General features: G+C 40.4%; 1 protein-coding gene across 2 annotated transcripts in view; it reads left to right on the top strand.

Moving 5' to 3' along the window:
* BABAM2 (BRISC and BRCA1 A complex member 2) overlaps positions 1-27,148 on the top strand; it is an 896,806-nt gene that overhangs the window by 135,538 nt on the left and 734,120 nt on the right. The gene's annotated exons all lie outside the window — the stretch shown is intronic.

Here is a 27,148-nt window from a genome sequence, read left to right as displayed (position 1 = left end):
GGCTTCTTTTGTTCTTCCAACCTGGATTGAGATTTCAACAGATGCAAGTCTGACAGGTTCGGGAGCTGTTTGGGGGTCTTTGACAGCACAAGGGGTTTGGGAATCTCAGGAGGTGAGATTACCAATCAATATTTTGGAACTCCGTGCAATTTTCAGAGCTCTTCAGTCATGGCCTCTTCTAAAGAGAGAGTCGTTCATTTGTTTTCAGACGGACAATGTCACAACTGTGGCATATGTCAATCATCAAGGAGGGACTCACAGTCCTCTGGTTATGAAAGAAGTATCTCGATTTCTGGTTTGGGCGGAATCCAGCTCCTGTCTAATTTCTGCGGTTCATATCCCAGGTATAGACAATTGGGAAGCAGATTATCTCAGTCACCAAACGTTACATCCGGGCGAATGGTCTCTTCACCCAGAGGTATTTCTTCAGATTGTTCAAATGTGGGGACTTCCAGAAATAGATCTGATGGCTTCTCATCTAAACAAGAAGCTTCCCGGGTATCTGTCCAGATCCAGGGATCCTCAGGCGGAGGCAGTAGATGCATTGTCACTTCCTTGGAAGTATCATCCTGCCTATATCTTTCCACCTCTAGTTCTTCTTCCAAGAGTAATTTCCAAGATTCTAAGGGGTGCTCGTCTGTTCTGCTGGTGGCTCCAGCATGGCCTCACAGGTTTTGGTATGCGGATCTTGTCCGGATGGCCACTTGCCAACCGTGGACTCTTCCGTTAAGACCAGACCTTCTATCACAAGGTCCTTTTTTCCATCAGGATCTCAAATCCTTAAATTTGAAGGTATAGAGATTGAACGCTTAATTCTCAGTCATAGAGGTTTCTCTAACTCTCTGATTAATACTATGTTACAGGCTCGTAAATCTGTATCTAGGAAGATATATTTTCGAGTCTGGAAGGTTTACATTTCTGGGTTTTTTTCTCATCATTTTTCTTGGCATTCTTTTAGAATTCCTAGAATTTTACAGTTTCTTCAGGAGGGTTTGGATAAAGGTTTGTCTGCAAGTTCCTTGAAGGACAAATCTCTGCTCTTTCTGTTCTTTTTCAATGAAAGATTACTAGCCTTCCTGTTATTCATTGTTTTGTACAAGCTTTGGTTCGTATAAAATCTGTTATTAAGTCAATTTCTCCTCCTTGGAGTTTGAATTTGGTTCTGGGGACTCTTCAAGCTCCTCCGTTTGAACCTATGCATTTGCTGGACATTAAATTACTTTCTTGGAAAGTTTTGTTTCTTTTGGCCATCTCTTCTGCTAGAAGAGTTTTCTGAATTATCTGCTCTTTCTTGTGAGTCTCCTTTTCTGATTTTTCATCAGGATAAGGCGGTGTTGCGAACTTCTTTTAAATTCTTACCTAAGGTTGTGAATTCTAACAACATTAGTAGAGAAATTGTGGTTCCTTCATTGTGTCCTAATCCTAAGAATTCTAAGGAGAAATCATTGCATTCTTTGGATGTAGTTAGAGCTTTGAAATATTATGTTGAAGCTACTAAGAATTTCCGAAAGACTTCTAGTCTATTTGTTATCTTTTCCGGTTCTAGGAAAGGTCAGAAGGCCTCTGCCATTTCTTTGGCATCTTGGTTGAAATCTTTAATTCATCATGCTTATGTCGAGTCGGTTCAAACTCCGCCTCTAAGGATTATAGCTCATTCTACTAGGTCAGTTTCTACTTCCTGGGCGTTTAGGAATGAAACTTCGGTTGATCAGATTTGCAAAGCAGCAACTTGGTCTTCTTTGCATACTTTTTCTAAATTCTACCATTTTGGTGTGTTTTCTTCTTCTGAAGCAGTTTTTGGTAGAAAAGTTCTTCAGGCAGCTGTTTCAGTTTGATTCTTCTGCTTATAATTTCAGTTTTTTTCATTATAAGAATTAAACTTTATTTTGGGTGTGGATTATTTTCAGCGGAATTGACTGTCTTTATTTTATCCCTCCCTCTAGTGACTCTTGCGTGGAAGATCCACATCTTGGGTATTCATTATTCCATACGTCACTAGCTCATGGACTCTTGCTAATTACATGAAAGAAAACATAATTTATGTAAGAACTTACCTGATAAATTCATTTCTTTCATATTAGCAAGAGTCCATGAGGCCCACCCTTTTTGTGGTGGTTATGATTTTTTTGTATAAAGCACAATTATTCCAATTCCTTATTTTTTATGCTTTCGCACTTTTGTCTTATCACCCCACTTCTTGGCTATGCGTTAAACTGATTTGTGGGTGTGGTGAGGGGTGTATTTATAGGCATTTTGAGGTTTGGGAAACTTTGCCCCTCCTGGTAGGAATGTATATCCCATACGTCACTAGCTCATGGACTCTTGCTAATATGAAAGAAATTAATTTATCAGGTAAGTTCTTACATAAATTATGTTTTTCTTAGGGACCAAAATAGATTCCCTATCTATGAAATTTTTTCTGACAGAGGTCAGAAAATCCAAAATCCTCTTCTTTTGCCTTTCTCTGCAGTCTACTGTTCGGTCATCAGTGGTTTAATGTATGGAGGTAATTGGTCTGATGGTCGCTTCCATGGACATCATTCCCTTTGCTCGATTCCATTTGAGAGCTCTGCAATTATGCATGCTCAGACAATGGAACGGGGACCATTCGAATTTGTCTCAGAGGATAGATCTAGATCAGTCGACAAGAGACTCTCCCCATGGTTGCTCTTTCAGGAACATCTATCTCGGGGCACCTGCTTCCGGAGACCTTCCTGGGTGATTGTAACCATGTACGCCAGCTTACTGGGCTGGGGAGCAGTCTGTGACTTGTTAAAGGTGCAGGGACTATGGACTCTGGAGGAGTCTGCTCTTCCCATAAATATTTCGTAGTTGAGAGCAATTTACAATGCTCTGATGGCTTGGCCTCAGTTGTCCATAGCCCGGTTTATCAGGTTCCAGTCGGACAATATCACCTCAGAGGCTTACATCAACCACCAAGGAGCAACTCAGAGTTCCTTAGACATGAAGTAGGTGGCTTGGACTGTTCAGTGGGTGGAAGCTCACAATTGCGGTCTCTCGGCCATCCACATTCCAGGTGTGGACAACTGGGAAGTGAACTTCTTGAGCAGACAGATATTTCACCCCAGGGAGTGGGCTTTTCATCCGGAGGTGTTCTCCAGGTTAACCCTAAGATGGGGGGTGCCGGAGGTGGATCTGATGGCGTCTCGGCGGTTTCTTGGATTTTCAGTCTAGCATACCTGTTTCCCTGCTTGCTCTCCTTCCACGAGTCATTGCTCGTATCAAACAGGAGAGAGCATTGGTAATTCTAATAGCTCCTGCTTGGCCTTGCAGGATCTGGTATGCAGACCTAGTGAAGATGTCATCTCTTTGACCTTGGAGGTTGCCTCTGAGGAACGACCTTCTAACTCAGGATTCAAATCTCGTTTCTCTGAAACTGACTCCTTGGAGATTGAACGCTTAGTTCTGTCTAATCGTGGTTTTTCTGAGTCGGTCATTGAGACCCTGATTCAGGCTTGCAAGCCTGTTACTTGAAAGATTTACCATAAGATATGGCATAAATATCTTTATTGGTGTGAATAGAAAGGCTACTCTTGGAGTAGGGTCAGGATTCCTAGGATTTTGTCCTTTCTCCAGGAAGGTCTGGAGAAGGGTTTATCAGTCAGTACTCTGAAGGGTCAGATTTCTGCATTATACATTTTGTTACACAAGCGTCCGGATTTGCCAGATGTGCAGTCCTTTTGTCAGGCCCTGGTCAGGATCAGGCCTGTGTTTGTCTGTTGCTCCTCCTTTGAGCCTTAACCTTAATGTTTTGCAGCAGGCTCCGTTTGAACCATCGCATTCCACAGATATTAAAGGGACATTGAACCCAAATTTTTTCTTTTGTTATTCTGATAGAGCATGCAATTTTAAGCAACTTTCTAATTTTACTCCTATTATCAATTTTTCTTCATTCTCTTGCTATCTTTATTTGAAAAAGAAGGCATCAAAGCTATTTGGTTCAGTATTCTGGACAGCACTTGTTTATTGGTGGGTTAAATTAATCCACCAATCGGCAAGAACAACCCAGGTTGTTCACCAAAAATGGGCCGGCATTTAAACTTACATTCTTGCTTTTCAAATAAAGATACAAAGAGAGAATAAAATTTGATAATAGAAGTAACTTAGAAAGTTGCTTAAAATCGCATGCTCTATCTGAATCACAAAAGAAACATTTTTGGGTTCAGTGTCGCTTTAAGTTATCTTTGAAGGTTTTGTTTCTTATTGCTATTTCTTCTGCTCAGAGAGTCTCGGAACTCTCGGCTTTACAGTGTGATTCACCTTATCTTATCTTTTATGTTGATAAGGTAGTTCCTCATATTAAGTTGGGTTTTCTTCCTAAGGTGGTTTAGCATCACTTATGTTGTAGCTTCTACTCTTTGGTGTGATAATTTATATAAGGAAATTTCAGATGATTCTACTAGATAAAAACGTTCAACATAGTTTTAAACTTCTAAGATCAGCTAATGCTTTAATTTGTGATGCTGTTGACATAATCGGTTTTAACACTAAGTATATGTTAACTGTTTTAACCAGAAGAGCTTTGTGGCTTAAATCATGGTCAGCTGATTTTGTGATAAAATCTAGAAGCCATAATTTCCACTCTGACGAGCGGTAAAGGAGCTTTTCTTTCTCAGGACAAGACGTACAAGGGAAAAAACAAAGCTACTGGTCATTTTAGTTCCTTTTGTCTGTCTAGGAACCAAAAGTTGTCATCGTCGTCCTCTTCACTGAAGAGTGATTCTTCCAAAACCTCATTGAAGTCTAACTCCAAATGGAACAAGACCTAACAGTCAAAAAAAGCCTTCTTCCTCTACAAAATCAGCATGAAGGAGCGGTAAGGGGTACATTATGCCTTTTTTCAGTCTGTTACAAGACCCTTGCATTTTAAACTTTGCTTCCCTGGAATACAAGTCAAGGCCTCCCAGAGGAAGGTTTCTTGTGTCCCACGTTCCAAGGGACCTTGTAAAGGCACAATCCTTTTTTCACTGTGTTCAGGATCTGGAACACATAAGTGTAATAATTCCAGGCCTTTTCTGGATTTGAAAACTTTAAACAAGTTTCTCAGGGTTCCTACCTTCAAAATGGAAACAATTCAGACCGTCATTCCTCTTAATCAACAAGGGCAATATATGTCCAGGGTAAATTTGAACAATGCTTACATTCATATTCCTATCCACAAGGATCATCACCAGTTTCTAAGATTTGCCTTTCAGGACAAACATTTTCTGTTTGTTGCTCTGATGCTTGGTCTGACTATAGCTCCAAGAATCTTTACAAAAGTTCAGGGAACGTTTTTGTTTGTAATTAGAGTTCAGGGTATTGCAGTAGCCCGTTACCTGGACAATTTCTTGGTACAGGCTCCATCTTTACATTTAGCTGTATCAGATACAGAAAAACTTTGTTTTATTTCTTCACAAGCATTGAGATTCAACATTTTAAAAAGTTCTTTTTAAACACAGACCAAGGTGTCTCTGAGTCATTATCGATTCTATTTCTATGGTACTTTATTTGACAGAGCAAAGGAGTTTGAAGCTTCAATAAACTTGTACAACTCTACAATCTTTTCCCTATCCTACATACACTCTAAAATACAGAAACAAACAAAAGGTGCCTTCTAGTACAATACTGTAATATACAGCTCCAAACAATTTCATATATTCATATACAGATATATTCACAAAGCCGGCAGCACTGCTGGCTTTGTGAGTACATATCTTTATGCACTTAAATTGTTTGGAGCTGAATATTAAAGTATTACCCTAGCCGCCTGTTTGTTTCTGTATGTCAGAGTAGAAGTGTGGCGTCTTTTAACCCTAAGAAGAGCGACCTTGGTGGAGCATATGAATGGTTCATAAGAACTATTTGGGCATTCTTAATTTGTGACTCTAGCCTTTGTGAATTAGAATATCATTATAGATTGTATTGTTAATACCTAAAGTGTTGTGTTGTTTTTCCCAATCCTACAGTAGCTCAGTGCATGGAAGTGTTGGGCAGCATCAGATGCTTATTCCTTTTGCACATGGTACCTTTTAGCTTGCGCATGCTACGTCTATAGTAAAAGGATTATACACAACTCTCCCAAAAAAATCCTCTTGTATTTTAAAGTCAGGCATCCCCTGCAATGGTGGGTGGACAAATCTTCATTCCAGTTTTATAGGGGCATTCTTCCTAGGTTGGGTTTTCTCAAATTTTAACTTAAACAAAGAACAATCTCTGTACAGTTTCTGCAATCCATATCCCAGGTGTGAACAACTGGAAGCAGATTATCTCAGACACCAATACATTAATCCAGGGGAATGGTCTCTTCATCTGGATGTTTTCAACCAGATTGTAGATCAATGGGGTCTATTGGAGAGAGACCTAATGGCTTCTTATTTAAACAACAAACTTTCCTGATATTTTTCAAGATCCAGAAATCCACTGGTGGAGTTTGTAGATGCTCTAGCAGCTCCTTGGTCTTTTCATCTTGCTTATGTTTTTCCTCCAACACTTCTGCTGCCAGAAGTAATAGTTTGGATCAATCAAGCTATCATCAGTAATTGTTATTGCTCCTTCTTGGCCACGCAGAACTTGTTTTGCAGTTCTTCATGGTCTCTTCCACTACAACATGACTTGCTACTTCAAGGTTCCTTCTATTACCAAGTCCTGGAGTATCTCAACTTAAAGGCTTAGAGATTGAATGGCAACAGGGTAAACAGGTTAGGAAACCAATGCACTCGGCGCTACCGGGTGGCTGGTATCACAGTTATTGTGTCCTCCAGGTCCTCCTTTCATAGCTATAGAGTATGGCTTCAAGATCATAGTGTCTGGATTTTAACATGTTACAATAAAGTATTTTTGATTTTAACCCTCTCTGACTTACTCGCAACATTGTGACATGCTTAGATCTAGAGTGGTGTCATTTCTTTTATGGTGGTGCGAGTTCATGAGTCCTGCTGTTTTTGCAATTTTTATTTTAAATTAAAAACTTTTTTTATGGAGGCAGTTCTAGTTTGCACCTCCTTTTTTTTTTTTTTTCCTATTTTGTCTATTTTCCTATCAGTTTCAGTATGGAACTTATGTTTGGGAAGATTATTTTAAATTTTTCTTACCTGGGGTTCCAGTTTTTTCAATTTCACTTTGTTTTCCAAAAAATATTTGTGGGGAAACTAGGCTCGCGAGGACGCAAAATGCTGTTTTTTATTGCATAATTCTTGGCGCACAATTTTTGGTGCAAATTTGTATCTATAGTGACGCAAGTCTCGTCATTTCCTGCGTCTTTGTTGACATTTGTTATTTTGGCGCAAAGTCGCTTTTCACTTCCTTTTGCGTCATACTTGGAGCCAAAAATATTTTTGTATATTACCCTTCTTCCTTTAATGCTTCTGGTTCTCTTCATGTTTTTAAGAGCTATGATGCTTAATTTTTTGCATCTTACTTTAGCATAAGCATTTTTTCTCTTGTTAAGTGTATCCAGTCCACGGATCATCCATTACTTATGGGATATTCTCCTTCCCAACAGGAAGTTGCAAGAGGATCACCCACAGCAGAGCTGCTATATAGCTCCTCCCCTAACTGCCATATCCAGTCATTCTCTAGCAACCCTCAACAAAGATGGAGGTCGTAAGAGGAGAGTGGTGTTTTATACTTAGTTTATTTCTTCAATCAAAAGTTTGTTATTTTTAAATGGTACCGGAGTGTGCTGTTTATCTCAGGCAGTATTTAGAAGAAGAATCTTCCTGCATTTTCTACGATCTTAGCAGAAGTAACTAAGATCCATGGCTGTTCTCACATATTCTGAGGAGTGAGGTAACTTCAAAGAGGGAATGGCGTGCAGGTTTTCCTGCAATAAGGTATGTGCAGTTAATATTTTTCTAGGGATGGAATTTGCTAGAAAATGCTGCTTATACCGGATTAATGTAAGTAAAGCCTTAAATGCAGTGATAGCTACTGGTATCAGGCTTATTAATAGAGATGCATACTCTTATAAAAATGTAATATAAAACGTTTGCTGGCATGTTAATCGTTTTTATATATGTTTGGTGACCAAACTTATTGGGGCCTAGTTTTTTTCCACATGGCTGGTTTGATTTCTGCCTAGAGACAGTTTCCTGAAGCTTTCCACTGTTGCAATATGAGTGGGAAGGGCCTATTTTAGTGCTTTTCTGTGCAGATAAAAATACTGACAGAGACATTCAGCTTCCATATGCATGATACAGGACATCTCTGAAGGGCTCAAAAGGCTTCAAAGTCGTGTTTGAGGAGGGTAACAATCACAGTAGACTGTGGCAGTTGTTGTGACTGTGTTTAACAAACGTTTTTGTCATTTATTATTCTGTTTTTGTTATTAAGGGGTTAATCATCCATTTGCAAGTGGGTGCAATGCTCTGCTGACTTGTTACATACACTGTAAAAATTTTGTTAGTGTAACTGCCTTTTTTCACTGTTGTTTCAAATTTTGTCAAAATTTGTTTCTCTTAAAGGCACAGAAACGTTTTTTATATTGCTTGTTAACTTGCTTTAAATTGTTTTCCAAGCTTGCTAGTCTCATTGCTAGTCTGTACAAACATGTCTGAAACAGAGGATACTTGTTCATTATGTTTAAAAGCCATGGTGGAGCCCCATAGGAGAATGTGTACTAAATGTATTGATTTCAGCTTAAACAGTAAAGATCAGTCTGTATCTATAAAAGAATTGTCACCAGAGGGGTCTGTCGAGGGGGAAGTTATGCCGACTAACTCTCCCCACGTGTCAGACCCTTCGCCTTCCGCTCAAGGGACGCATGCCAATATGGCGCCAAGTACATCAGGGACGCCCATAGCGATTACTTTGCAGGACATGGCTGCAATCATGAATAATACCCTGTCAGAGGTATTATCCAGATTGCCTGAATTGAGAGGCAAGCGCGATAGCTCTGGGGTTAGACGAGATACAGAGCGCATAGATGCTGTAAGAGCCATGTCTGATACTGCGTCACAATATGCAGAACCTGAGGACGGAGAGCTTCAGTCTGGGTGACGTCTCTGATTCGGGGAGACCTGATTCAGAGATTTCTAATTTTAAATTTAAGCTTGAGAACCTCCGTGTATTGCTTGGGGAGGTATTAGCTGCTCTGAATGACTGTGACACAATTGCAGTGCCAGAGAAATTGTGTAGGCTGGATAAATACTATGCAGTGCCGGTGAGTACTGATGTTTTTTCCAATACCTAAAAGGCTTACAGAAATTATTAGTAAGGAGTGGGATAGGCCCGGTGTGCCCTTTTCCCCAACTCCTATATTTAGAAAAATGTTTCCAATAGATGCCACTACACGGGACTTATGGCAGACTGTCCCTAAGGTGGAGGGAGCAGTTTCTACTTTAGCAAAGCGTACCACTATCCCGGTTGAGGACAGTTGTGCTTTTTCAGATCCAATGGATAAAAAAATAGAGGGTTACCTTAAGAAAATGTTTATTCAACAAGGTTTTATTTTACAGCCCCTTGCATGCATTGCGCCTGTCACTGCTGCGGCGGCATTCTGGTTTGAGGCCCTGAAAGAGGCCATCCATACAGCTCCATTGACTGAAATTGTTGACAAGCTTAGAACTCTTAAGCTAGCTAACTCATTTGTTTCTGATGCCATTGTTCATTTGACTAAACTAACGGCTAAGAATTCCGGATTCGCCATCCAGGCGCGTAGGGCGCTATGGCTCAAATCCTGGTCAGCTGATGTGACTTCAAAGTCTAAATTACTCAATATTCCTTTCAAGGGGCAGACCTTATTCGGGCCTGGTTTGAAAGAAATTATTGCTGACATTACTGGAGGTAAGGGTCATACCCTTCCTCAGGACAGGGCCAAATCAAAGGCCAAACAGTCTAATTTTCGTGCCTTTCGAAATTCCAAGGCAGGTGCAGCATCAACTTCCTCCGCTTCAAGACAAGAGGGAACTTTTGCTCAATCTAAGCAGGCCTGGAAACCTAACCAGTCCTGGAACAAAGGCAAGCAGGCCAGAAAGCCTGCTGCTGCCTCTAAGACAGCATGAAGGAACGGCCCCCTATCCGACGACGGATCTAGTAGGAGGCAGACTTTTTCTCTTCGCCCAGGCGTGGGCAAGAGATGTTCAGGATCCCTGGGCGTTGGAGATCATATCTCAGGGATATCTTCTGGACTTCAAAGCTTCCCCTCCACAAGGGAGATTTCATCTTTCAAGGTTATCTGCAAATGAGATAAAGAAAGAGGCATTCCTACGCTGTGTGCAAGTCCTCCTAGTAATGGGAGTGATCCATCCAGTTCCACGGACGGAACAAAGACAGGGTTTTTATTCAAATCTGTTTGTGGTTCCCAAAAAAGATGGAACCTTCAGACCAATTTTGGATCTAAAGATCTTAAACAAATTCCTCAGAGTTCCATCTTTCAAAATGGAAACTATTCGGACCATCCTACCCATGATCCAAGAGGGTCAGTACATGACCACAGTGGACTTAAAGGATGCCTACCTTCACATACCGATTCACAAAGATCATCATCGGTGCCTAAGGTTTGCCTTTCTAGACAGGCATTACCAATTTGTAGCTCTTCCCTTCGGGTTGGCTACAGCCCCAAGAATCTTTACGAAGGTTCTGGGCTCACTTCTGGCGGTTCTAGGACCGCGAGGCATAGCGGTGGCTCCGTATCTAGACGACATCCTGATACAGGCGTCAAGCTTTCAAATTGCCAAGTCTCATACAGAGATAGTTCTGGCATTTCTGAGATCGCACAGGTGGAAAGTGAACGAGGAAGAGTTCTCTATCCCCACTAACAAGAGTCTCCTAGATTCTGTAGAGATGAAAATTTACCTGACGGAGTCCAGGTTATCAAAGCTTCTAAATGCTTGCTGTATTCTTCATTCCATTCCGCGCCCTTCGGTGGCTCAGTGTATGGAGGTGATCGGCTTAATGGTAGCGGCAATGGACATAGTGCCATTTGCGCGCCTACATCTCAGACCGCTGCAATTATGCATGCTAAGTCAGTGGAATGGAGATTACACAGATTTTTCCCCTCTGCTAAATCTGGATCAAGAGACCAGAGATTCTCTGGTGGTTGTCTCGGGTCCACCTGTCCGAGGGTATGACCTTTCGCAGGCCAGATTGGACAATTGTAACAACAGATGCCAGCCTTCTAGGTTGGGGTGCAGTCTGGAACTCCCTGAAGGCACAGAGATCGTGGACTCAGGAGGAGAAACTCCTTCCGATAAATATTCTGGAGTTAAGAGCAATATTCAATGCTCTTCTGGCTTGGCCTCAGTTAGCAACACTGAGGTTCATCAGATTTCAGTCGGACAATATCACGACTGTGGCTTACATCAACCATCAAGGGGGAACCAGGAGTTCCCTAGCGATGTTAGAAGTCTCAAAAATAATTCGCTGGGCAGAGACTCACTCTTGCCACCTGTCAGCAATCCATATCCCAGGCGTGGAGAACTGGGAGGCGGATTTTCTAAGTCGTCAGACTTTTCACCCGGGGGAGTGGGAACTCCATCCGGAGGTGTTTGCTCAGTTGATTCATCGTTGGGGCAAACCAGGGTTCGATCTCATGGCGTCTCGCCAGAACGCCAAGCTTCCTTGTTACGGATCCAGGTCCAGGGACCCAGAAGCGACGCTGATAGATGCTCTAGCAGCGCCTTGGTTCTTCAACCTGGCTTATGTGTTTCCACCGTTTCCTCTGCTCCCTCGACTGATTGCCAAAATCAAACAGGAGAGAGCATCTGTGATTCTAATAGCGCCTGCGTGGCCACGCAGGACCTGGTATGCAGACCTAGTGGATATGTCATCCTTTCCATCATGGACTCTGCCTCTAAGACAGGACCTTCTAATACAAGGTCCTTTCAATCATCCAAATCTAATTTCTCTGAGACTGACTGCATGGAGATTGAACGCTTGATTCTATCAAAGCGTGGCTTCTCCGAGTCAGTCATTAATACCTTAATACAGGCACGAAAGCCTGTTAACAGGAAAATCTATCACAAGATATGGCGTACATATCTTTACTGGTGTGAATCCAAGAATTACTCATAGAGTAAGGTTAGGATTCCTAGGATATTGTCCTTTCTCTAAGAGGGTTTGGACAAAGGATTATCAGCTAGTTCCTTAAAGGGACAGATTTCTGCTCTGTCTATTCTTTTGCACAAGCGTCTGGCAGAAGTTCCAGACGTCCAGGCATTTTGTCAGGCTTTGGTTAGAATTAAGCCTGTGTTTAAACCTGTTGCTCCCCCATGGAGCCTAAACTTGGTTCTTCAAGGAGTTCCGTTTAAACCCCTTCATTCGATTGATATTAAGCTTTTATCTTGGAAAGTTCTGTTTTTGATGGCTATTTCCTCGGCTCGGAGAGTCTCTGAGCTATCTGCCTTACAATGTGATTCTCCTTATCTGATTTTTCATGCAGATAAGGTAGTTCTGCGTACCAAACCTGGGTTTTTACCTAAGGTGGTTCCTAACAAGAATATCAATCAAGAGATTGTTGTTCCATCATTGTGTCCTAATCCTTCTTCAAAGAAGGAACGTCTTTTACATAATCTGGACGTAGTCCGTGCCTTGAAGTTTTACTTACAAGCTACTAAAGATTTTCGTCAAACATCTTCCCTGTTTGTCGTTTTTTTCTGGACAGAGGAGAGGTCAAAAAGCTTTGGCAACCTCTCTTTCCTTTTGGCTTCGGAGTATTATACGCCTAGCCTATGAGACTGCTGGACAGCAGCCCCCTGAAAGAATTACAGCTCATTCTACTAGAGCTGTGGCTTCCACCTGGGCCTTTAAAAATGAGGCCTCTGTTGAACAGATTTGCAAGGCCGCGACTTGGTCTTCGCTTCACACTTTTTCAAAATTTTACAAATTTGATACTTTTGCTTCTTCGGAGGCTGTTTTTGGGAGAAAGGTTCTTCAGGCAGTGGTTCCTTCCGCTTAATCCCTGCTTTGTCCCTCCCATCATCCGTGTACTTTAGCTTTGGTATTGGTATCCCATAAGTAATGGATGATCCGTGGACTGGATACACTTAACAAGAGAAAACATAATTTATGCTTACCTGTTAAATTTATTTCTCTTGTAGTGTATCCAGTCCACGGCCCGCCCTGTCATTTTAAGGCAGGTCTAAAATTTAATTAAACTACAGTCACCACTGCACCCTATGGTTTCTCCTTTCTCTGTTTGTTTCGGTCAAATGACTGGATATGGCAGTTAGGGGAGGAGCTATATAGCAGCTCTGCTGTGGGTGATCCTCTTGCAACTTCCTGTTGGGAAGGAGAATATCCCATAAGTAATGGATGATCCGTGGACTGGATACACTACAAGAGAAATAAATTTATCAGGTAAGCATAAATTATGTTTTCCCATTCTTGAAACTGCTATATGAGGAAATTGGATATTTTGATTAAATGTTGTTTTTTTTTCTTTTTACATTTTGCAAGATGTCTGTCTGATCCTGCCTCTAGAAACCATGCCGCCTGAACACAGTTCTACCAAAGCTAATTAACAGATGTTATTTCTTCAGCTCAAATATGTGGCATCTGTCATGACAAGCTGTTGAATGCTGATAATGTTTCTATTAGTACAAATACATCGTCTGTTGTTCCTTCAACATCTAATGTACCTGATATTCCTGCAGATGTAAATAATTCTATTGCTGCTGCTATTGAAAAGGCTATGTCTGCTATTTCGCCTTCAAATAAACGTAAAAGGTCTTTCAAAACTTCTAATAATTCTGATGACATTTATATTGACCGACAACATACTGAAGTATCCTCTGCTGATGAGGATTTCTCTGGTTCAGAGGATCCTGAATCAGATTTTGAAATTAACAAATCTTCCTATCTGTTTAAGATTGATTATATTCGTTCTTTGTTGAAGGAATTTTTGGTTACTTTGGATATTGAAGAATCTAGTGCTTTTGATAACAAAGCCAGTAAATGTTTAAATTCTGTTTTTATACCTCCTAAGGTTGCTCCTGAGGTTTTTCCTATTCCAGGTGCTTTTTCTGATATGATTACTAAGGAATGGTCTAAGCCTTGTTCTCCTTTTAATCCTTCTTCTAGGTTTAAGAAGTCGTATCCTTTACCTGTGGCTAATTTAGAGTTCTGTTAAAAAGTCCCTAAAGTTGATGGGGCTATTTCCACTTTTGCCAAGCGTACTACTATCCCTATGGAAGATAATACTTATTTTAAGGATCCTTTAGATAGAAAGATTGAATCTTATCTCAGAAAAGCTTATTTACATTCTGGTTATATTCTTAGACCTGCCATTTCTATGGCTGATGTGGCTTCTGCTTCAACTTTTTGGTTGGACAGTTTAGCCCGTCGGGTAGAAGATTCTGATTTGCCCAGCATTGTTCTTCTGCTTCAACATGCTAATCATTTTATTTGTGATGCTATATTTGACATTATTAAGATCAATGTTAAATCTATGTCTTTAGCTATTTTAGCTATAAGAGCTTTATGGCTTAAATCTTGGAATGCTGACATGGTGTCTAAATCTAGATTACTATCTCTATCTTTCCAGGGTAAGAATTTATTTGGTTCTCAATTGGATTCTATTATTTTCAATATCACTGAGGGGAAGGTTTTTTTTTACCTGAAGATAAAAAGTCTAAGGGTAAATGTAAGGCTCCTAATTGCTTTTGTTCCTTTCGTCAGAATAAGGAACAAAAAACTACTCCTTACCTCTCTGGTTCCAATTGGAGACTATCTTCAAATTGGAATAAGACCAAGCCTTATAAAAAAACAAATCCAGCCCCCATGACTGCATGAAGGTATGACCCTCAATCCAGTTCAGCGGGGTGGGGGGCAGATTGAAATTATTTCAGGAAATTTGGTAAAGTTCTGTTCAGAATCAGTGGATTCAGAATATTGTGTCTCAAGGGTATTGAATAGGTTTCAGAATAAGACCTCCCGTGCAAAGATTATTTCTTTCTCATGGTTCAACAAATCCTGTGAAGGCTCAGGCTATTCTGAAATGTGTTTCAGATTTAGAGCTTTCAGGGGTGATTGTTCCAGTTCCTCTACAGGAACAGGGTGTGGGGTTCTATTTGATTCTATTCATTGTCCCAAAGAAAGATAATTCTTTCAGACCAGTTCTGGATCTGAAATTTTTAAATCGTTTTGTAAGATTCCCAACTTTCAAGATGGTGACTATAAGGACTATTCTGCCTTTTGTTCAGCAAGGGCATTTTATATCCAAAATAGACTTACAGGATGCTTATCTTCATATTTCAATTCATCCAGACAACTATCGGTTTCTGAGATTCTCTTTTCTAGACAAGCATTACCAGTTTGTTGCTCTTCCATTTGGCCTAGCGACAGCTCCAAGAATCTTTTCGAAGGTTCTCGGTGCCCTTCTATCTGTAATCAGAGAGCAGGGTATTGTGGCGTTTCCTTATTTGGACGATATATTGGTACTAGCTCAGTCTTTTCATTTAGCAGAATCTCACATGAAAAAACTAGTGTGGTTTCTTCAAAGGCATGGTTGGAGGATCAATTTACTAAAGAGTTTCTTGGTTCCTCAAACAAGGGTCAGGTTTCCAGATAGGCTCAGTGTCCATGACGCTGTCTTTAACAGACAAGAGGCAAATTAAATTTCTTTTAGCTTGTTTAAACCTTCAGTCTCGATCATTCCCTTTGGTGGCTATGTGCATGGAAGTTTTAGGTCTTATGACTGCAGCATCGGACACGATCCCCTTTGCTCGTTTTCATATGAGACTTCTGCAGCTTTGCATGCTGAATCAATGGTGCAGGGATTATACTTGGATATCACAACTGATATATTTAAATCCCAAAATTCAACTCTTTGTCGAGGGGCCTCCTTTGTTCGTCCTTCCTCGACTGTGATCTCAACGGATGCAAGTCTTAAGGTTGGGGAGCTGTCTGGGGTCTCTGACAGCACAAGGGTCTTGGAAATCTCAAGAGGCAAGGTTGCCAATCAATATTTTAGAAATTTGTGCTATCTTCAGAGCTCTTCAGGCATGGCCTCTATTAAAGAGAGAACTTTTCATTTGTTTTCATACAGACAATATCACAACAGTGGCATGTGTCAATCATCAGGGAGGGACTCGCAGCTCTTTAGCAATGGAAGAAGTATTTCAGATACTTTCTTGGGTGGAGTCCAACTCTTGTCTAATTTCTGCGGTTCATATTTCAGGTGTAGACAATTGGGAAGCGGATTATCTCAGTCGTCAGACTTTGCATCCGGGTGAGTGGTCTCTCCATCCAGATGTGTTTCATCAGATTGTATAGATGTGGGGTCTTTCAGAAATAGATCTGATGGCCTCTCGTTTGAACTGTTTTGTTCAGGCTTTGGTTTGTATCAAACCTGTTATTAAGTCTATTTCTCCTCCTTGGAGTCTCAATTTGGTTTTAAGGATTTGCAGGCTCCTCCTTTTGAGCCTATGCATTCTTTGGATATTAAACTACTTTCTTGGAAAGTGTTATTTCTTTTGGCTATCTCTTCTGCTAGAAGAGTTTCTGAGTTGTCGGCTCTCTTGTGAGTCTCCTTATTTTATTTTCCATCAAGATAAAGCTGTTTTACGGACTTCATTTACATTTTTGCCTAAAGTTGGGAATTCTAACAACATTAGTAGGGAAATTGTTGCTCCTTCTTTGTGTCCTAATCCTAAGAATTCTTTTGAGAGATCTCTACATTCTTTGGATGTGGTTAGAGCTTTGGAATACTATGTTGAGGCTTCTAAGGCTTTCAGGAAGACTTCTAGTCTATTTGTTATTTTCTCTGGTTCTAGGAAAGGTCAGAAACCCTCTGCCATTTCTTTGGCATCTTTGAGTCTCTGCCTCAAAGAATTACAGCTCATTCTACTAGATCAGTTGCCACTTCTTGGGCTTTCAAGAATGGAACTTCAGTTGATCAGATTTGCAAAGCAGCAACTTGGTCTTCTTTGCATACATTTACAAAATTTTACCATTTTTATGTATTTGCTTCTTCAGAAGCAGTCTTTGCTAGAAAACATTTTCAGGTTTGATTACTTTGCCTATGATTTGAGTTTTATGTCATTTTTAAGAAAACTTAATTATTATTTGGATTTATTTTTTCAGCGGAAATAGCTGTTTTTATTTTATCCCCCCCTCTAGTGACTCTGTGGATTTCCACATCTTGGATATTATATTCAATATGTTACTAGCTCATGGACTCTTGCCACTTACATGAAAGAAATCATAATTTATTTAAAAACTTTATTTATGTAAAAACATAGTGGCAAGAGTCCATGAGACCCACCCTAAGTTTTGGTGGTTATGATTTATTTATTTTTGTATAAAAGAACATTATTTTTTCCAGTTTCTCTTTTTGTATTCTTTTTTACTACATTTTACACCTCATTACTTGGCTATACGTTAAACTAAGGTATGAGTGTGGTTGGAGGTGTTTTTGAGGTTTGGGAAACTTTGCCCCCTCCTGGTAGGAATATATATCCCATATGTCACTAGCTCATGGACTCTTGCCACTATGAAAGAAAGAAATGAATTTATCAGGTAAGTTCTTACATAAATGATCTTTTCTTGCCTGCTCTCTTATACTGCACGACTCATTATATATAATATGCTGTCATAATTTGTATAAAGCACAGCTCTAAATACATTGGTATATTTAAAAAAATTAAAGCATAACATGGATACATTGCAATGTGCAAATAGTTATATTATTAAAACTTACAGATCATCAACTACTATATTGTATTGCATCTGTTTTTCTTTTATATTGATACTTATAGGGAACATCCATTATTGAATTAGTGAGCTCTTAATATAATTATTGAATATTTTAGATAATCTTAATGTTGCATATATAGTGAGCTTTAGAGAATCTACCCCAAACACTGACAGTTTTGTTTCTGTAGCTGGCACAGACCAGCTGGTAAGTGGCATAAATATCATGCCAGACCACAGTGGCACAAGATAGAGCAGACAGAGTTTAGCTTCACTAGACCCTGCCCAAATCTGCCAAGGCAAAGATCTGGTGTTTGTTGAATCTTATAGCCCATGAAAAGGTAGGCTACAATCCTGATCTAAATCAAGGTTAAGGGGACATGAAACCCAACTTTTTCCCCGCCATGATTCAGATAGAACATGCAGTTTTAAACAACTTTCAAATTGGATTTTTTTTCTTGGTATCATTTGTTAAAAACAATACCTAGGTAGGCTCAGGAGCAGCAATGCATTACTGGGAGCTAGCTGCTTATTGGTGGCTGCACATATATGCCTTTTGTAATTTTATCGCATCATTTGTTCAGCTAGGTCCCAGTAGTTCAAATATAAACTAACAGTGCACACCACTCACAGATCACTGGTTAGTAGTGTTAATAAACGATATATCAACGATTACATAGTGTGCTTTATATTTATATATATATATATATATATATATATTTTTTTTTTTATATATATATATATATATATTATTTTTTTTTATTTTTTTTCTTAAAAGACAGGATACGTGAACACCTTACATCACTAGAAAGAGACCCACCAAAAACCTCAATTGCCAAACATTACTTTAAACATGGAAATACTTTGGAAAACAACAAAAAAGTGTTAAAATTCCAAGCAATCAACTTTATACCCTTCAATAACAGAGGGGGGGATAGATTTAGAAATTTGCTTGATAGAGAGGCCAAATGGATATTCAAATTGGGAACAAAGGAACCCAAGGGAATAAATTCCAGATAGATCTCTATCAAGGTAAATGATCTAAAAGTCTCTTTTGTAAATAAATTTCCCATCGGTAAATGCACATTACATCTATTCCTCTACTTTTCTCCAAGATGTGCTTCCGAAACAAAAATAAAAATAAAGTCTTAGCCCACATTCTTAGTATTTTTGCATAATAACTATTAGACCAAATATCAGACAAAGTTTAAGATAAATTAGAAGAAGCCCATGTATTGTTCTAACTGTAGAATGTTGACTAATAGACCAACTATTTTTTGTTGTTAATAAAGTCCCATTTAAATAAATATTTATCAATGTAGACAATACATGGGTTTAGTACGTACAGGTTATGTATACAGAGTTCCGGTGTGAAACATTGTTTGTTTTTAAGCCATTATGCTGCAACTATACTGACACAAAAACAGAATTTATGCTTACCTGATAAATTACTTTCTCCAACAGTGTGTCCGGTCCACGGGGTCATCCTTACTTGTGGGAATATCTCTTCCCCAACAGGAAATGGCAAAGAGTCCCAGCAAAGCTGGCCATATAGTCCCTCCTAGGCTCCGCCCACCCCAGTCATTCGACCGACGGACAGGAGGAAATATATAGGAGAAACCATATGGTACCGTGGTGACTGTAGTTAGAGAAAATAATTCATCAGACCTGATTAAAAAACCAGGGCGGGCCGTGGACCGGACACACCGTTGGAGAAAGTAATTTATCAGGTAAGCATAAATTCTGTTTTCTCCAACATTGGTGTGTCCGGTCCACGGCGTCATCCTTACTTGTGGGAACCAATACCAAAGCTTTAGGACACGGATGAAGGGAGGGAGCAAATCAGGTTACCTAAACGGAAGGCACCACGGCTTGCAAAACCTTTCTCCCAAAAATAGCCTCCGAAGAAGCAAAAGTATCAAATTTGTAAAATTTGGCAAAAGTGTGCAGTGAAGACCAAGTCGCTGCCTTACATATCTGGTCAACAGAAGCCTCGTTCTTGAAGGCCCATGTGGAAGCCACAGCCCTAGTGGAGTGAGCTGTGATTCTTTCAGGAGGCTGCCGTCCGGCAGTCTCATAAGCCAATCGGATGATGCTTTTAAGCCAAAAGGAAAGAGAGGTAGAAGTCGCTTTTTGACCTCTCCTTTTACCAGAATAGACAACAAACAAAGAAGATGTTTGTCTGAAATCTTTTGTAGCCTCTAAATAGAATTTTAGAGCACTCACTACGTCCAAATTGTGTAACAAACGTTCCTTCTTTGAAACTGGATTCGGACATAAAGAAGGTACAACTATCTCCTGGTTAATATTCTTGTTAGAAACAACCTTTGGAAGAAAACCAGGCTTAGTACGCAAAACCACCTTATCTGCATGGAACACCAGATAGGGCGGAGAACACTGCAGAGCAGATAACTCTGAAACTCTTCTAGCAGAAGAAATAGCAACCAAAAACAAAACTTTCCAAGATAGTAACTTAATATCTATGGAATGTAAAGGTTCAAACGGAACCCCTTGAAGAACTGAAAGAACTAGATTTAGACTCCAGGGAGGAGTCAAAGGTCTGTAAACAGGCTTGATCCTAACCAGAGCCTGAACAAATGCTTAAACATCTGGCACAGCTGCCAGTCTTTTGTGTAGTAAGACAGATAAAGCAGAGATCTGTCCCTTTAGAGAACTTGTAGATAATCCTTTCTCCAAACCTTCTTGTAGAAAGGAGAGAATCTTAGGAATTTTTATCTTATTCCATGGGAATCCTTTGGATTCACACCAACAGATATATCTTTTCCATATTTTATGGTAAATCTTTCTAGTTACCGGTTTTCTGGCCTGAACCAGAGTATCTATCACAGAATCTGAAAACCCACGCTTTGATAGAATCAAGCGTTCAATCTCCAAGCCGTCAGCTGGAGGGAGACCAGATTTGGATGTTCGAATGGACCCTGAACAAGAAGGTCCTGTCTCAAAGGTAGCTTCCACGGTGGAACCGATGACATATTCACCAGGTCTGCATACCAAGTCCTGCGTGGCCACGCAGGAGCTATCAAGATCACAGAGGCCCTCTCCTGTTTGATCCTGGCTACCAGCCTGGGAATGAGAGGAAACGGTGGAAATACATAAGCTAGGTTGAAGGTCCAAGGTGCTACTAGTGCATCTACTAGAGTCGCCTTGGGATCCCTGGATCTGGAACCGTAGCAAGGAACCTTGAAGTTCTGACGAGACGCCATCAGATCCATGTCTGGAATGCCCTATAATTGAGTTAGTTGGGCAAAGATCTCCGGGTGGAGTCCCCACTCCCCCGGATGGAATGTCTGATGACTCAGATAATCCGCTTCCCAGTTTTCCACACCTGGGATGTGGATCGCAGATAGGTGGCAGGAGTGATCCTCCGCCCATTGAATTATTTTGGTCACTTCTTTCATCGCCAGGGAACTCCTTGTTCCCCCCTGATGATTGATATACGCAACAGTCGTCATGTTGTCTGATTGGAATCTTATGAATCTGGCCTTTGCTAGCTGAGGCCAAGCCCTGAGTGCATTGAAGATCGCTCTTAGTTCCAGAATGTTTATCGGGAGAAGAGACTCTTCCCGAGACCATAGTCCCTGAGCTTTCAGGGATTCCCAGACCGCACCCCAGCCCACTAGACTGGCGTCGGTCGTGACAATGACCCACTCTGGTCTGCGGAAGCTCATTCCCTGGGATAGATGGTCCAGGGTCAGCCACCAACGGAGTGAATCTCTGGTCTTCTGATCTACTTGAATCATTGGAGACAAGTCTGTATAGTCCCCATTCCACTGTTTGAGCATGCACAGTTGTAATCGTCTTAGATGAATTCGTGCAAAAGGAACTATGTCCATTGCTGCAACCATCAACCCTACTACTTCCATGCACTGCTATGGAAGGACGTGGAACAGAATGAAGAACTTGACAAGCGCTTAGAAGTTTTGACTTTCTGACCTCTGTCAGAAAAATCCTCATTTCTAAGGAATCTATTATTGTTCCCAAGAAGGGAACTGTTGTTGACGGAGACAGAGAACTCTTTTCTATGTTCACCTTCCATCCGTGTGATCTGAGAAAGGCCAGAACGATGTCTGTATGAGCCTTTGCTTTTGACAGGGACGACGCTTGTATTAGAATGTCGTCCAAGTAAGGTACTACTGCAATGCCCCTCGGTCTTAGAACCGCTAGAAGGGACCCTAGTACCTTTGTGAAAATCCTTGGAGCAGTGGCTAACCCGAATGGGAGGGCCACAAACTGGTAATGTTTGTCCAGAAAGGCGAACCTTAGGAACTGATGATGTTCTTTGTGGATAGGAATATGTAGGTACGTATCCTTTAGATCCACGGTAGTCATAAATTGACCTTCCTGGATAGTGGGTAGAATCGTTCGAATGGTTTCCATCTTGAACGATGGTACCCTGAGAAATTTGTTTAGGATCTTCAAGTCCAAAATTGGTCTGAAAGTTCCCTCTTTTTTGGGAACTACGAACAGATTTGAATAAAATCCCATTCCTTGTTCCTTTAGTGGAACTGGGTGTATCACTCCCATCTTTAACAGGTCTTCTATACAATGTAAGAACGCCTGTCTCTTTATTTGGTTTAAGGTTAAGTGAGACATGTGGAACCTTCCCCTTGGGGGTAGTTCCCTGAATTCCAGAAGATAACCCTGAGGAACTATTTCTAGTGCCCAGGGATCCTGAACATCTCTTGCCCAAGCCTGAGCAAAGAGAGAGAGTCTGCCCCCTACTAGATCCGGTCCCGGATCGGGGGCTACTCCTTCATGCTGCTTTGTTAGCAGCAGCAGGCTTCTTGGCCTGCTTACCCTTGTTCCAGCCTTGCATCGGTTTCCAGGCTGGTTTGGGTTGTGAGGCATTACCCTCTTGCTTAGAGGATGCAGAATTAGAGGCCGGTCCGTTCCTGAAATTGCGAAAGGAACGAAAATTAGACTTATTCTTGGCCTTGAAAGGCCTATCTTGTGGAAGGGCGTGGCCCTTTCCCCCAGTGATGTCTGAGAAAATCTCTTTCAATTCTGGTCCAAATAGAGTTTTACCTTTGAAAGGGATGTTAAGCAATTTTGTCTTGGATGACACATCCGCTGACCAAGACTTTAGCCAAAGCGCTCTGCGCGCCACAATTGCAAACCCTGAATTTTTCGCCGCTAATCTAGCTAATTGCAAAGCGGCATCTAAAATAAAAGTTAGCCAACTTAAGTGCGTGAACTCTGTCCATAACCTCCTCATATGGAGTCTCTCTACTGAGCGACTTTTCTAGTTCCTCGAACCAGAACCACGCTGCTGTAGTGACAGGAACAATGCACGAAATGGGTTGTAGAAGGTAACCTTGCTGTACAAAAATCTTTTTAAGCAAACCCTCCAATTTTTTATCCATAGGATCTTTGAAAGCACAACTATCCTCGATAGGAATAGTAGTGCGCTTGTTTAGAGTAGAAACTGCCCCCTCGACCTTAGGGACTGTCTGCCATAAGTCCTTTCTGGGGTCGACCATAGGAAATAATTTCTTAAATATAGGAGGGGGAACAAAAGGTATGCCGGGCTTTTCCCACTCCTTATTCACTATGTCCGCCACCCGCTTGGGTATAGGAAAAGCGTCGGGGTGCACCGGAACCTCTAGGAACTTGTCCATCTTGCATAATTTCTCTGGAATGACCAAGTTGTCACAATCATACAGAGTAGATAACACCTCCTTAAGCAGTGCGCGGAGATGTTCTAATTTAAATTTAAATGTCACAACATCAGGTTCAGCTTGTTGAGAAATATATTTGCTATGGAGTTATCCATTACAGCCGTCAATTGTTGCATGGTAATAAGCATTACCTGTAAAATAAATCCTAACCTAAGTTACAATTAAACCTAACACTACACTATCAATAAATTAATTAAATAAACTACCTACAATTACCTACAATTAACCTAACACTACACTATCAATAAATTAATGAAATACAATTACTACAAATAAATACAATTGAATAAACTTGCTAAAGTACAAAAAATAAAAAATAACTAAGTTACAAAAAATAAAAAAATATTTACAAACATAAGAAAAATATTACAACAATTTTAAACTAATTACACCTACTCTAAGCCCCCTAATAAAATAACAAAGCCCCCCAAAATAAAAAAATGCCCTACCCTATTCTAAATTACTAAAGTTCAAAGCTCTTTTACTTTACCAGCCCTGAACAGGGCCCTTTGCGGGGCATGCCCCAAGAAGTTCAGCTCTTTTGCCTGTAAAAAAAAACATACAATACCCAAGCCCCCCAACATTACAACCCACCATTCACATACCCCTAATCTAACCCAAACCCCCCTTAAATAAACCTAACACTAAGCCCCTGAAGATCTTCCTACCTTGTCTTCACCTCACCGGGTTCACCGATCTGTCCAGAAGAGCTCCTCCGATGTCCTGATCCAAGCCCAAGCGGGGGGCTGAAGAGGTCCATGATTCGGCTGAAGTCTTCATCCAAGCGGGGCAGAAGAGGTCTTCCATCCGATTGAAGTCTTCATCCAAGCGGGATCTTCTATGGTCATCCATCCGGAGCGGAGCGGCAGGATCCTGAAGACCTCCGGCGCGGAACATCCATCCTGGCCGACGACTGAACGACGAATGACGGTTCCTTTAAATGATGTCATCCAAGATGGCGTCCCTCGAATTCCGATTGGCTGATAGGATTCTATCAGCCAATCAGAATTAAGGTAGGAATATTCTGATTGGCTGATGGAATCAGCCAATCAGAATCAAGTTCAATCCGATTGGTAGGTGGTGGGTTGTAATGTTGGGGGCCTTGGGTATTGTATGTTTTTTTTACAGGCAAAAGAGCTGAACTTCTTGGGGCATGCCCCGCAAAGGGCCCTGTTCAGGGCTGGTAAGGTAAAAGAGCTTTGTACTTTAGTAATTTAGAATAGGGTAGGGCATTTTTTTATTTTGGGGGGCTTTGTTATTTTATTAGGGGGCTTAGAGTAGGTGTAATTAGTTTAAAATTGTTGTAATATTTTTCTTATGTTTGTAAATATTTTTTTATTTTTTTGTAACTTAGTTCTTTTTTATTTTTTGTACTTTAGGTAGTTTATTTAATTGTATTTATTTGTAGGAATTGTATTTAATTAATTTATTGATAGTGTAGTGTTAGGTTAATTGTAGGTAATTGTAGGTAGTTTTTTTAATTAATTTATTGATAGTGTAGTGTTAGGTTTAATTGTAACTTAGGTTAGGATTTATTTTACAGGTAATTTTGTAATTATTTTAACTATTTTAGCTATGAAATAGTTCTTAACTATTTAATAGCTATTGTACCTGGTTAAAATAAATACAAAGTTACCTGTAAAATAAATATTAATCCTAAAATAGCTATAATATAAATATAATTTATATTGTAGCTATATTAGGATTTATTTTACAGGTAAGTATTTAGCTTTAAATAGGAATAATTTATTTAATAAGAGTTAATTTATTTTGTTAGATTTAAATTATATTTAACTTAGGGGGGTGTTAGTGTTAGGGTTAGACTTAGCTTTAGGGGTTAATACATTTATTAGAATAGCGGTGAGCTCCAGTCGGCAGATTAGGGGTTAATGTTTGAAGTTAGGTGTCGGCGATGTTAGGGAGGGCAGATTAGGGGTTAATACTATTTATTATAGGGTTAGTGAGGCGGATTAGGGGTTAATAACTTTATAATAATAGCTGTGCGGTCCGCTCGGCAGATTAGGGGTTATAAGTGTAGGCAGGTGGAGGCGACGTTGAGGGGGGCAGATTAGGGGTTAATAAATATAATATAGGGGTCGGCGGTGTTAGGGGCAGCAGATTAGGGGTACATAAGTATAACGTAGGTGGCGGCGCTTTGCGGTCGGCAGATTAGGGGTTAATTATTGTAGGTAGATGGCTGCGACGTTGTGGGGGGCAGGTTAGGGGTTAATAAATATAATATAGGGGTCGGCGGTGTTAGGGGCAGCAGATTAGGGGTACATAAGTATAACGTATGTGGCGGTCGGCAGATTAGGGGTTAAAAAAATTAATAGAGTGTCGGCGATGTGGGGGGACCTCGGTTTAGGGGTACATAGGTAGTTTATGGGTGTTGGTGTACTTTAGAGTACAGTAGTTAAGAGCTTTATAAACCGGCGTTAGCCCAGAAAGCTCTTTACTGACTTTTTTCCTGCGGCTGGAGTTTTGTCGTTAGAGTTCTAACGCTCACTTCAGACACGACTCTAAATACCGGAGTTAGAAAAATCCCATTGAAAAGATAGGATACGCAATTTACGTAAGGGGATCTGCGGTATGGAAAAGTCGCGGCTGAAAAGTGAGCGTTAGACCCTATTTTGAGTGACTCCAAATACCGGAGGTAGCCTAAAACCAGCGTTAGGAGCCTCTAACGCTGGTTTTCACGGCTAACGCCAAACTCCAAATCTAGGCCTATGTCTGTGAAAGTCGTATGTGTTTGTTACACAAGAAAATAAAGGTATGAACTTTTAATATATCTCTGTTTAAGTGCTTTTATGTGCCAACAACACTATTTTTACAACACCTCACCTTGGTTGAAAGAAGTTTTAAGAGGGGACTTTTTCGTATTGAGATACATACATACATACCACACCTCGTTATTGCAAAAAATTCACTTAACTCAGTCCTCAGAATGAATTTGATTTCACATACAGATCATTGTCCTAATATAAAGGGAGAATTTATGCTGAGCAGTTTTTGTTTTTTTCTCAACATAGGTGTGCTTAATCCTCTAAAGGCTATAAACTGTATGCAGAGCAGCTCTGTAGAAATGGATTCAAGCAGTGTGCGAGCTCAGTAAAATTCTATATAAAATGCATAAAAACAGAAAAGCTCATCTGCGACTCACAGTAGTGTTTATTTCAATCATATAGACACAAAATACATTACACTTACAGGATCAAATAATAAAGTCAGTTTATCATCCACGAATTCCTCTGGATGATATGTTCCGTACACCAAAGGCAGTTTCCTTGATGCTGCACTCTCAATGGTGTCCATGTTTTAGAAGTCAAGACAGTCCTTTGACCCTACTCGTTTCATCCGCTCATGAGCAGACTTTCTCAAGTTATATCCGATCAGTTTAGCCCTTGAGAAAGTCTGATGTGAGCTGATGAAACGCGTAGGGTATAAGGATTGTCTGGACTAATAATAAGTGAACGCCACTGAGAGTGCAGCATCCAGGAAACTGCCTTTGGTGTAAGGAACGCCACAAATCATACCACGCAGTTGGAAAGGAATACTTTCCGGAGGGATTCTTGGATGATAAACTGACTTTATTCTTTAAACCTGTAAGTGTAATGTGTTTTGTATCTACATGATTGAAATAAACACTACTGTGAGTCGCAGATGCGCTCTTCTGTTTTTATGTGTTTTATATAGCTCTGAGTAGTGCATTGCTGATCTTTCAACAAAGGATGCTAAGGGAATGAAGCAAATTTGATCAATTAGATCAAAGTTGTTGTAAAATGTCATGCTCTATCTGGATCAGAAAACAAAGAAAT

Source organism: Bombina bombina, chromosome 4 (genome assembly GCF_027579735.1).
Source record: "Bombina bombina isolate aBomBom1 chromosome 4, aBomBom1.pri, whole genome shotgun sequence".
NCBI classification, from domain to species: Eukaryota; Metazoa; Chordata; class Amphibia; order Anura; family Bombinatoridae; genus Bombina; species Bombina bombina.
This window is presented reverse-complemented; position numbering and strand designations above follow the sequence as displayed.